Source organism: Muscardinus avellanarius (genome assembly GCF_963383645.1).
Source record: "Muscardinus avellanarius genome assembly, chromosome: 8".
NCBI classification, from domain to species: Eukaryota; Metazoa; Chordata; class Mammalia; order Rodentia; family Gliridae; genus Muscardinus; species Muscardinus avellanarius.
The window spans coordinates 109516843-109529026 of record NC_137794.1 but is presented as its reverse complement, the minus strand read 5'-3'; the positions used below and the strand labels follow the sequence as shown (position 1 = coordinate 109529026).

Below are 12184 nucleotides of genomic sequence, written 5' to 3'. Positions count from 1 at the left end.
TTTTTTTTTTTTTTTTTTTTTGGTGGTACTGGGGATGGAACCCAGGGGCCTTCTACCTCTGGGTTACACTCCCAGACCTATTTTATATTTTATTTTGGAAACAGGGTCTCTTAAGCCAGCGTGGCTGGCTCCGAACCTGCGCGATCCTCCTGTCTCCGCCTCCCAAGCGCGGGGATTACAAGTGTGCCCCACCACGCCCGGCTTATTTTCTATTTTGAAACAGAGTCTTGTCAAGGTACCGTGTGCTGGCTTTGAACTTGTGATCCCCTCCTCTCAGCAAGTACTTGAATTACAGGTATGCGCAACCACACCTAGCTTAAGTTCTTAAACCTAATTTAAACAAATAAAACTCCACAAATTATTTTAATAAAGATGGAGGGGGTTTGTGCTCAGCATTTTTCTATGTCTTTTTTTTTTTTTTAATAGATTCTGTACCTCCAGTTCTAAACAGACACCATATGGTCGTTTCCGTGCTAACTTATTTTCCAAAAAATGCTAACTGCAATTTTGGCAGTTCTTCATTAAACATTATTCATAAAACATAAACAAACATCTCTAGCAATCAGCCATAAAGAGACTTCAGAACCTTGTTACAAAAAGTAAATTTTACCTCCATTCAACTGAAAGTGACCCTTGTCCTCCCTTCTGGAGCCCCTCTTTGCTATGTGGAAGAGTCAGATTGCTCAACATCCATTATAACTTCGGGTCCTAAGAAGTTGCTTCTGAAAGTATCTAGGTCTCTGAAGTAATGCCAGGGAAAAGAGATTAACACTGGAGTCAGAAAAGGAGACAGCAGCCAGCTCAATTCCTACAGATGTGGTCTTTGAGTCCATAGGCTAACACACTTTTTCTGTGAGTTGGTTTTTTGTTTTTATTTTGCTTCCTTTTTTTTTTTTTTAATTGAACCCAGGGTGTTCTACCTCCAAGATATACCCCTAAGTCCTTTTTTCATTTTTCATTTTGAAGCAAGGTCTTGCTATGTTGCAGAGGCTAACCTTGAACCTGTGATCCTCCTGTCTTGGCCTTCCAAGTACTAGGATTACAGGAGTCTGAGCACCACCATACCTAGCTCTCCTCAGGCAGCTTTTGACATCGGCGATACATAACCTTATTTGGCCCAGATCCATCAGAAAGGGAAAGTGACTGGGTTGATAATAATATACTAACATCCCACTCTATGGGCAACATCCCACTCTCTTGCTGCCTGGTGTGAGATGGGAAAGTTAAAAGGTGTGGAGCTGGAAGGGACCTTTGAGGTTACTAAGTAGGAGGTACTGGGGATGGAACCCTTCTACCTCTGGGCTACACTCTCAGACCTATTTTTATATTTTTTAAAATTTGGAAACAGGGTCTCTTAAGCAAGTGAGGCTGGCTTCAAACCTGTACGATCTTCCTGTCTCTGCCTCCCAAGCCCGGGGATTACAAGTGTGCGCCACCATGCCCAGCAATTTCAGGTTTTAGATACCACTCACAACTCCAAATGATAGCAATAATAGGTAAACCACAAAAGGCAGGCAGGCAGGCAGGCAGGCAGGCAGGCAGGCAGGCAGGCAGGCAGGCAGGCAGGCAGGCAGGCAGGCAAGCGGAACGCCACCCAAGGCTGGCAAAAGGCTGAGGGCGCCGTTCCATAGTTCAGAAGCTACTGGAGGCCAGGAGTGGTGCTTGCGACCAAAGCACACCAGAGACCAGCAGGATGAAGCAGAAGCAAATGGGCGCAGAGCATTAAGCCAGTCTGTGGAAAGACTGAAAAGACTTCTAAGGCCACTTCCTGGGCCTGGCGGGAGCCTGCACCTCAAACAAGAGGTGGGGGAGGCCTGGGCAACAGCAAAACCTCTGCATAGAGAGGGCACAGAAGCCGCTAAGACCAGCTTCTAGACTCAAAGCTCAAAGCTATGGGAAGCAGCTTCAAGAGGACTGACAAATACTCCACCCAGAGCGTAAATTTACTCCAGACAAAAGGAGAGGGTGCCGAACTGAAACAACCCAAACACCAACATGTGAGGCCCTAAGAGGGATGGGACAGAAACAGATCTTTGGGAAAAAATCAGGCTGATAAGGAATGAAGGAGGTTTGGAAACAAAAGCCTATTTAAAATTCCAAAAACAAGAAATACTGATTAAAAGCTTAGTAGATGTGAGAAACCCAACACCAGCCACCGTCAAGGAGAAACTAAGTAGCTGAGCTCCTCCTGGAGTCTAGAGAAAGATGGCGCACACACAGGACTCAACTCCTCCTCAGAGTCTAGAGAGAGGAGCACACACAGGAGAGTAGAGCGACACATAGGCAGACTGAGAAGAAACACATCTGGTGGGATTCCAGAAATGCAGCTGGGAGGAAGGGGGGGGCAATGAGAACAAATGCTAAGGACTCTCCAGAACTCATGGCACCATCCTGACACTGAGAAGGCCCAGCAGAGATGCCCGAGACAGACTGGTGAGGTGACGAGGCACCCAGAAAGAAAAGAAAATCTCGAAGCCACCACCGTGAAAGCGGTCAGGAGGGACTCGAGCGTAGACTGGCAGCAAACTCCGCAGCAGCACCAACAGCCACCAGGAGCCAGTTACACGTTAAAGTGTAGAGGCAGAGCAGTGAGGCCAGCATCTCACGCCCAGGAAGAGTGAGGGAAACTGAGGCAAGTCCCAGTGGGAGGCTAGCTTAGGCTAGCTGAGGCCCGGGGGTAGCTTCGTGGGGCCTGCCTAGCAGGAGCATCACCCTGGACTCTATTCCCAGCACAGGAAATGTTGTTTCTCTCATTGTAGTCTTTGTATTCCTCTTTTTCTTCTTCTTTTTTGTTTGTTTGGTTTTGTTTTTGGTGGTATCAGGGATAAACTCAGGGGTGTTCTACCTCCAGGCTATATCGCCAGCCTTTATTTTTACTTTGAAACAGTGTTGTGCTGAATTGCTGAGAATCTCACCATATTGCTGAGGCTGGCCTTGAACCTGTGATCCTCCTGTTTCAGCCTCCAAAGCACTGGGATCACAGGCATGAGCCATTATGCCTGGCTGGACATGTGAGAAGGTAGAGGGCAAGGGAGGAGGGAAGGGATGGGAAGGGAAAGGAAGAGAGGAAATTTGTGTGTTGACTCTCAATTTAGATTCTTTCCTCTAAGCTCTCTGCCTCCAAATCTTTCAATTTTATGTTTTAAATATTAACTACCAGGTAGATATCAAACTACAAGCTGATAGCTCCTTCCTAAAAACTGACAATTTTTGTAACATTCCCATTCATGTTACTTCCCTGGAGTGCAATTAAAGTGAGGAAGATTTCAAGAGAATATATTCATTAGTCATTTCATTTACAGACCTTCTGCAATATGTTCCATTTCACTCATATTTAACATAAAATCATATTCTTTCTACTTTTTTTGTGGTCCTGGGGATTAAGGGGCATTTTACCTCTAAGCTACAACCCCAGCCCTATTTTTTATTCTTTATTTTGAAACAGGGTTTCACTGAGTTGCAAAGGGCCTCCCTAAGTAGCTGAGGCTGTCTGCGAACCGTGAGCCTCCGGTCTCAGCCTCCCAGATGCTGGGATTACAAGCGTGTGCCACCACGCCCGGCTTCTTCCTACTTACTTTTAAAGGTTAAGTTTTGATACCTAAATCGTAGGTCCCTTTGATGTGTACCTAAATTGATGGGAAATGCGCTGCATTGGAAAGCTGCTTTGGAATTAATTCCAAAATGTAAAAAGTCATCACACCCTGGGTACTGCACACTCAGGCAGGGAGGGTGAGGCAGAGTTCCCAGCACCAAAAGTGATTAGCAAATACACAAAACAGTTGTAGCCCAGGGCCTTCATATTTTAAAGACAAGTTTACATAATAAATAACTTCTAGCAGATAGGCTAAAACTCCCCAAGGACACAGGCACTCCACTAGTCTCTCTCTCTCTGATGTAGTGCTTTAATAATTCTGTCCCTTCTTTCTACCTTTGTAATAAAAAAAAAAACTGCTTAAGCTTGCAGCAGTATAGTTCTGGCTATTCTTTTTCTAAATTATGTAAGAACAAGAAGCCATGGCCTCTCCATCTCACACTGTTACAGTTTTGGCTCCGTTACGGTTTGGTGCCCAAACGTGAGGCTGTTACAGTTTTGGTGCAGCGTCGTTATATAAATGGAGAGAAGTTCTGTCTGTGCATCTCTAAAGCTGAATTTTTCTTTTCTTTTTATTTTTTAATGATTTTTTTTATTGGTGCATTGTAGTCATACATCTCAATGGGATAAAAAACTTGTGGAGATAAACATACATCACCCAATCAACCCCTACCCAATCTCTAACCCCATCCCTCACCCTTCCTCCTACCCATGCTTGGCTTCCTGATTGACTTTGATATGTTTAAGTACATCATGTGCTTTAAAGAGTTTCCCTTATTCCCTCAGGTATGTCACCTTCATTGCTCCTCTATAGGGTCCCTTCTTCATCTAGAGTTCCTCCTGTTAAATATTTCTCCCTAATATTATGCACATTAAGAAAAGCATCTGATTTCTTATTTTTTGTGACATTTCACTATAAATGCCATAATTTTGTTCTCCCTTATGGCTGGGCAAAATTCCATTGTGTACATATCCCACAGTTTTGAAATCCACTCATTCATTGAAGGACATCTTGGCTGGTTCCACAGTTTGGCAATGGTGAGCTGTGCAGCTATGAACATGGTTGTTCATACATTAGTTTGGTATTTTGGTTTTCATTCTTTTTGGCAGATACCCAGAGGTGGTATTGCTGGGTCATATGGTAAGTTCGTTTTCCTCCTTCTGAGGATATTCTAGTCTGTTCTCCAAAATGGTTGCACCAACTTGCAATCCCACCAACAATGTATTAGAGCCTCTATTTTTCCACACTTATTCCCACTTATTGAAAACCTGAAAGCCAGAAGGTTAGTAACTTTAACAAGATGATCCACTCACAGCCAATTTTTTAAAAAATATAAGTCACTTGGGTCTGGAAATCTGCTGAGAGATTAGGTGAGGCAGCGACAGATTCTATTGCTTCTTGGCCACACAGTTGAAGAAACCAGCTGGCCCTTTGCTGTGAGGCAGGCCCCAGTTCCAGGCCTGCCGTGCAACAGGCTCCAAGCCCAGCCTCGCTGACTCCAGACCCGGCCTTGCCCTGCAGCAGGCTCGGGCCCAGCCCCACTGGCTCCAGACCCGGGCTCGCCCTGGGAGCAGGCTCTGGCCTAGCCCACTAACTCTAGACCTGGCCTCACCCCTTGGCAGACTCCGGGCCCGGCCCACTGGCTCCAGACCCGGCCTCACCCGGAGCAAGCTCCGGCCCAGTCCACTGGCTCCAGACCTGGCCTCGCCCAGCGGCAGGCTCTGGGCCTGGCCTGTTGGCTCCAGACCCGGCCTCACCCTGTGGCAGACTCCAGGCCCGGCCCACTGGCTCCAGACTGAATTTTTCTTTTAATATGACATTAATTATTTCACAATTTTGATATGGATTTATAGATTAGGATGTTACACATAACAACTGTGTACATATTGACAATAAAAACAAAACATGTGATTATCATATCTTTAACTCAAATGTTAATAAGTACTGAAATAACAATAAATAAAACTCTAGCTGTACTCTAAGTGGATTAAAATTAGGAACTTTAACTCTCAACAATTCAACAGTGATTCATATAAAATTTAGTTACTTTGCACACTATGCCGTATGTCAGCACATTCCACAATAAAGTCATCATGGAATCCCCACATCTGGATCCCAGAGCAATTATTTGCTAATTTGGGGTTCTGTAAATTATCTGTAACCTATGCACACAAGCCGTAAGAGGAGGTTCTATGGTATTTCATGTAAAAGAACAGACAATAAAAAAAGTATTAATCTCAACATGCAGCTGGACAAAATCTCTGGCCCTCAAAGAGACTATACCAAGTCAGAATCAGATACAGGGTAAATACAGATTTAGACATCCTACAATCCCAGGCACCAAAGACCTCGAGCAAGTAGAAACAGGATTACAAAAACCATCAGTGCCGGCTGGTGGAGCCTGGATAAACACCAAGTGCAGCCTGTGTGTTGTGCTCAGTAACCACAACAGTGCCAGACTTCACTGGAACAAACTTGGTGCTGTCCACAAAGGATCACTTTGCAGGGTATACTGGAAGACAGTCTGAGTCAGCATCAGTACAAATAACCCAGGGTGTGGGTTCAGATCCCTAGGCAAGAGCCACTCAGCCAAGTATTTTTAGACACAGGACAGTTATGCAACAGAGCTATTTCAATGATGCTATGGGTCTGTCTGTGTAGAGACCAATAAAAGTCATCTTCAACCAGGCTTCCAAGTACTAGAGGAATTTTCAAAGCTGAGGAGTCTGAATATCTTAAGAAAAAATAAGACACCTAAAACTTTTATGGTGATGATTGAAAACCCTTCTAAACTCTAAAAAGAAATAGGTAAACTAAATAGACTCATCTACAAATAAGTTAGCCTATAATCAGGGGGATGTTGGTGTCACATACTCTTAAGATGGGACTATTCACTATTAGAAAGAAAATGATGCAATAGATGTGGAAGTTATAAAATGCAGAGCCAGCTCTTCTATGCAAGGGAATTCCCTAACATACTCTGCTCTGGAAGAAAAACTATGATTTTTAACTTCATACATTTCTATGTAGTTTAGGTCATTTACAATAAGCACATACATTAATTTATAAAGAAAATAAGTAGTTTGCACCTCTAAAAGAGAAATATTTAAATGTTAAATGATTTCAAGAATAAGCTATAACTTATAAGTTACATAAGCTATAGCTAACCTACCAATTAAGAAAAAACTTATGAAAAGCCAGTCAATCTAGCACACTGAATAGACAGATGGGCTTCTGAAGTTCTCTTGCAAGAGTTTATGTCTCTTAAGTGTTAGTAAGGAGCAACATACTCTTTTTATTTATTTATTTTTTTTCAGTACCAGGGATGGAACCAGGGGCATTCTACCTCCGAGCTATACCCCCACCCTATTTTTTAGTCTACTTATTTATTCATTTATTTATTTATTTTCTCTGTGTGTGTGGGGGGGTACTGGGGTGGAACCCAGGGGCTTTTCTACCTCTGTGCTATAATCTCAGACCTTTTTATACTTTACTTGGAAACAGGATCTCTTACTAAGTTGCTGAGAGCCTCACTCAGTAGCTGGCTTCGAACCTATGCAATCCTCCTGACTCAGCCTCCCAAGTGCTGGGATGACAAGCGTGCACTGCCACGCCTGGCTTTTAATTATTTTTGGAACAGGGTCTCACTGAATTGCAAAGGGCCTCATTAAGTAGCTGAGGCTGTTCCAAGAACCACGATCCTCCAGTCTCTGCCTTCTGAATGCTGGAATTACAAGTGTGCGCCACCATGCTCAGCAATACTATTTTTCAACAGTAAAACATGTGCTTCTCAGGGTCTTTTACTTTTTTTTTCTAAATCTATAGTTAAATGCTACTCTAGACAAACAACCAATGAATCTGGATATCCTGTCAACAGCACTGGCTGCTCCTGACACGACTTTGCTCAAAATACCATCCAACAGTTCCAATTCCAGCCAGAGGCTGAGAGTCAATGGAACTAGACTGGCAAAGTTGCTGCATACCGCCTCAAGAATTCAATACTAATTTTAAATATATTGTGAAAAATTCAGGATGAACATTAAAATCCTTAGAGCAATCACTTAAAATAAAAAGTAGAGAAAACTGGGCATGGTAGCACATGCTTGTAATCCCTGTACTTGGGAGGCTGAGACAAGAGGATCGCAGTTGGAGGACAGCCGCAGCTACTGAGTGAACCGCTCTGCAACTTAGTGAGACCTTCTTTCAAAATAAAGACTGAAAAAAAAAAAAGCAAAGAAACAACTTTAAATCAACAGGAAAGTCAGGGATATACATGAAAAGCATCTTGGGTTAACACAAAGAAGGCAAGAAAGGAGGATCAGAGAATAACAAGACCAACAACAGAAAAGTGCCACAAGAGAATCAAACAGCAAAGTGGCAGGTCTGCGTCCACACACATGAGCTGGGACAGCAACACAACTCCACTGACACAAGAGAAGCGCATCAACGGGGCTCTGCTGAGGCACCTCAGACGTGGACAGGGGCCTTACTGGGTGAGCCTTCCACCTGCTCAGGGCCTGCGGGATTGTTCTAGCAATCTTCCTTCCTTTCCAACACTGAGCAAACATCTGAGTGACAAACATGAATGGACTTCTTTCTGCCACTTTCATCAAAATTTCTGGCTACTGATACCATCCTCTTTGTAAAAGAACCCAATTTGTCATAAATACCACATTCTATTTGTTGCCAATGCATACCAAAGAACATCCTTTTATATTTAATCTTCTACATCACTGAAATAGTATCAACCTGGACACTGATTCTTTTTTGGGGTTAACTGGAAATTGAACTCAAATACATGCTACCTCTTAGCTACACCCCAACTCTATTTTTACTTTTCATTTTGAAACAAGGTCTCACTGTGTTGCTGAGGCTGATCCTGATCCTGTGATCCTCCTGTCTCAGCCTCCCAAGGACTGGGATTACAGGTGTGTGCCACCACGCCCAGCTGGAAATCGATTCATAAAGCACAAAGGCGGCCAACCCAGAAGATGGTGAGTTGGGAACTGTCAGTTCCTGGAAGTTTCTGTCTCAAGTCTCTGCAACCTGCCCACAACACGAAGATGGCCAGACAGACACAGAAACAATGCTGGAGAGACCGCGTGAGGCTGCTCCTCAGCCCACGGGCACCTCGTGCCATGCAGTCTATAATTGGTGCTATTTATGGTAACTCTAAAGCTCACTTTTTTTGGAGAAGAAAAAATGGGGGTAAGGCTTTAACTGTTTTATCAAAAAAGCAAAATGAATTTTGACCTGTAGCCCATCTGAGCCCTAAAATCACCATGTCTCCCACAGCCAGAGCCAAGGTCAGAAGCCTAGGGAGTCACTATTGCCCTGAGCCAGCCAAAGCACAGAGATTAACAAACCAAAACCTGAGCCACAGAGAAGCACATCAAAAAATTACACCAACATGTGAGCTTTCCTCTCCCCCACCCTTCTGTGCCAAGGTTTATTTACTTACCTGGGGAGAGAAGGATAAATTCTGGGACTTTTTAAGTGTTCAATTTACAGAGATCATATTAGGTTTTTTTTGAGAGTATAAGCAGGAAGGAATACAGCAATAATCACAGGAAAGATTTCTTCTACTTGGGCGTGGGGGCATCTTTCCTCAAGTTCTGTCAGTGCACATCACGGCGAAAGCCAAACACCATTTCTCTAGAAGGGGGAACAGGTGCCAGAAACCCACTCAAACAAAACACACAAAGCAGCGGCTGAGGCTTCTTTCCTGAGAGCACTGCTCTAACATGTCACCCCTTTCTCCTATTCAATACAAAAGAATATGTATTGGAGAGAAGCTGGCATGTAACAAGTGTGGCTGGCTGCTGCATGAGAATAAAGCTCTGCAGCTCAGACCAGCAGAAGCTCCTGATGTCCCAACCCACCAAGGCCAGCTGCTGGTCTTCCCACATACCCTGCAAGTGCCCAGGGTGGGGAGCACTTGTCTCCCATTCTTCAGTTAAAATATTTCTTTCTTTCTTTTGTTCTTTATTTCTTTTCGATACTGGGGATGGAAACCAGGGGCATTCTACCTCCAAGCTCCAAGCTTTATCCTTTATTTTGAAACAAGGTCTCAGTGAGTTGCAAAGGGCCTCACTAAGTAGCAGAGGCTGTCCTTGAACCATGATCCTCCCGTCTCAGCCTCCCAAATGCTGGGATTACAAGCTTGTGCCACCACGCCTGGCCTCAGGTAGGAAATTTCATCACTCAAATGTTACTGCTTTGGAAAAGAGTTCTCTGGTGGTTCCTCCAAGTTATGATAGTCAGACATTTACTCTAAAATTTTCCAAATGAGAGCCCTCTGAGGGCAAAACCATTTCTCACAGGTCTTTTTATAAAGCCCAAGGCTAAGCAGACGTGCACTGTATCTAGCCTACAGAACACTGTAACTAGCCCACAGAGGACACCCACTTTACTGCAAGAACCAATACATTCCTATGTCATCTCTTGTTACCCACGGTGACACTGAACATACTCCACCTCGAAGTTCTCTTTGCACAACAAGCGCTTCTGCCTTAAACAAGACAGGTGCTGGTATTGTCCCCCTCCAGCCCTACCCACACCCCACCTCCACAGGGCTCTGCAGAGAAGATTCTGAGAAATATATCTGTGGGTGTCAGGACAAGAGCTGAGAGTCAGGGGCTTCTCTGGACTGGTTACAGTTTAAAATGACAAAGCATGTGTGTAGCACTTGGAAATGTTCCCTCCCACTCGGGTTCTCGGTTTAGTCCACAGAGCACTCCTCCGTGGCAGGCAGGCCACTCAGCTCACAGAAGCGGATCCTGGGTAAGAAGGTTCCATGTACACCCACCTCACCTCCTTCCCACGTGTGTGGCTGAGCCTCCAACCCATCTGTGCCTTCTGAACTTACACTACAAACAACCAGATTCTGGTCAATGCAAATACAATCAGGTTGCCCTTGCTCTCACGCCTGCAGATGCTGCCTGTTGTCCAGGGACCAGATGACAGTCAGGGTCCATCCACTCTTCCAGCCCCCCCCCCACAAACAACTCTCCCCACAACTAATATTTACCCTCCAAACTCTGCTTATAAGTGGCAGGTCTGAGCTACCCCTGAAGACCTCCCTCACCTCTGCTCCGCACTGCCTCCTACCAGCACCTCACTCATACCTCTCCCTGACTAGGCATTGCACTTCCTGGCAATCAATTACCTGACAACAAGCATCCTGAGGGCAGTAGCCAGTCTTCTCTTCACATTCAACAAGCCACCCAACACTTTTTTTGGGGGGGGGGGATACTGGGCTAAAACTCAGAAACATTCTACCTCCAAGCAACACCTCCAGCCCTAAATAAATAAAGAAATAAAGCCCTAAATAAATAAATAAAGAAGAAAACTTCTTTATTTTGAAACAGGGTCTCACTGAGTTGCAAAGGACCTAAGTAGCTGAGGCTCCCTTCGAACCTGCGCAATCCTCCTGTCTCAGCCTCCCAAATGCTGGGATTACAAGCGTGCACCACCACGCCTGGCCACCCAACAGATTTTTTAAAGCAATGAAACAAAAGAAAACAGGCACTGCTAAGAATGTCTTTGATAAACGTCCCCAAAATATCAGAAGACAGAGAAGTTTGATGCCAGTGAGCAAGTGTGGCAATATACAATGGAAAGTCACCTCAGCGGCACAACAGGTTGGGCCCCACAATCTCTCCGGCTCAGTGGTGACGGTGCCGTTCGGCAAACACCTTAGATATGAACTAAAAGAAGTTAACACACATAGAGGCTACTCACTCCATTTTATGTTTATTTTTTATTGGTGCACTGTATTCATACATCATAGTGGGATACAAAAAAACTTTTGTAGACATACATGCACACATCGCCCAGTCAGCCCCCACCCGATCCCCACCCCATTCCCTCCCCATCCCTCCTTCCCATGCTTGGCTTAGTGGTTGACATCTAGTATTATAGCAATTCATCCAAAATTAACAATGATAATCTCACATAACAGTTTCATTTGTCTGATACCAAGCTTTTGATAACTTAAAAATAACATTTCAATATTTCTTTTTGCTTTCTTTCTTACCAGAGAATCTATTTTTCCTTTTTTTTTTTAGGTGAAACTATCATATATTTATATATTTATTTTTCAGAAAAAAATCTATCCTAATATGGAATATGGACTCTAGATACCCAAAATGATCTCGAAAAAGAACAAAGCTAGAAGATATATATTTTCTGACTTCAAACCATATAAAGCTACAATAATTGAAACAGTGTAGTACTGTTCTAAAGGCAGATATATAAACCATTAGAGTTAAATAAAAGCCTAGAGATAAATTTGGTGGAGGAAATAATAATTTTTTAACTAAATATTGTTGAAAAATAATAATTACATGAAAAAGAATAAAACTGGACCCTTACCTAATCCCATATACAAATATTAACTCAAAATAGATAAAAGACCTAAATATAAATCTTAAGACTATAAACTTTTACAAGAAAATCTGGGTCATAAAACCTCACAACATTGAAATTGGCAGTGATTTCTTGGATATGATTTCAATGGCACAGGCAACAGAAGGGTATACAAACTCCCTAAAAAATAAAAAAAATATTGTATATCCAAAGACAATGTA

The 12184-nt window shown here is 43.5% G+C and overlaps 1 protein-coding gene across 2 annotated transcripts in view; it reads right to left on the bottom strand.

Annotated features, from left to right (window-relative positions):
* Nucleotides 1–12184, bottom strand: part of TULP4 (TUB like protein 4) — a gene marked incomplete at both ends in the record, with an annotated part of 151747 nt that overhangs the window by 106941 nt on the left and 32622 nt on the right. The gene's annotated exons all lie outside the window — the stretch shown is intronic.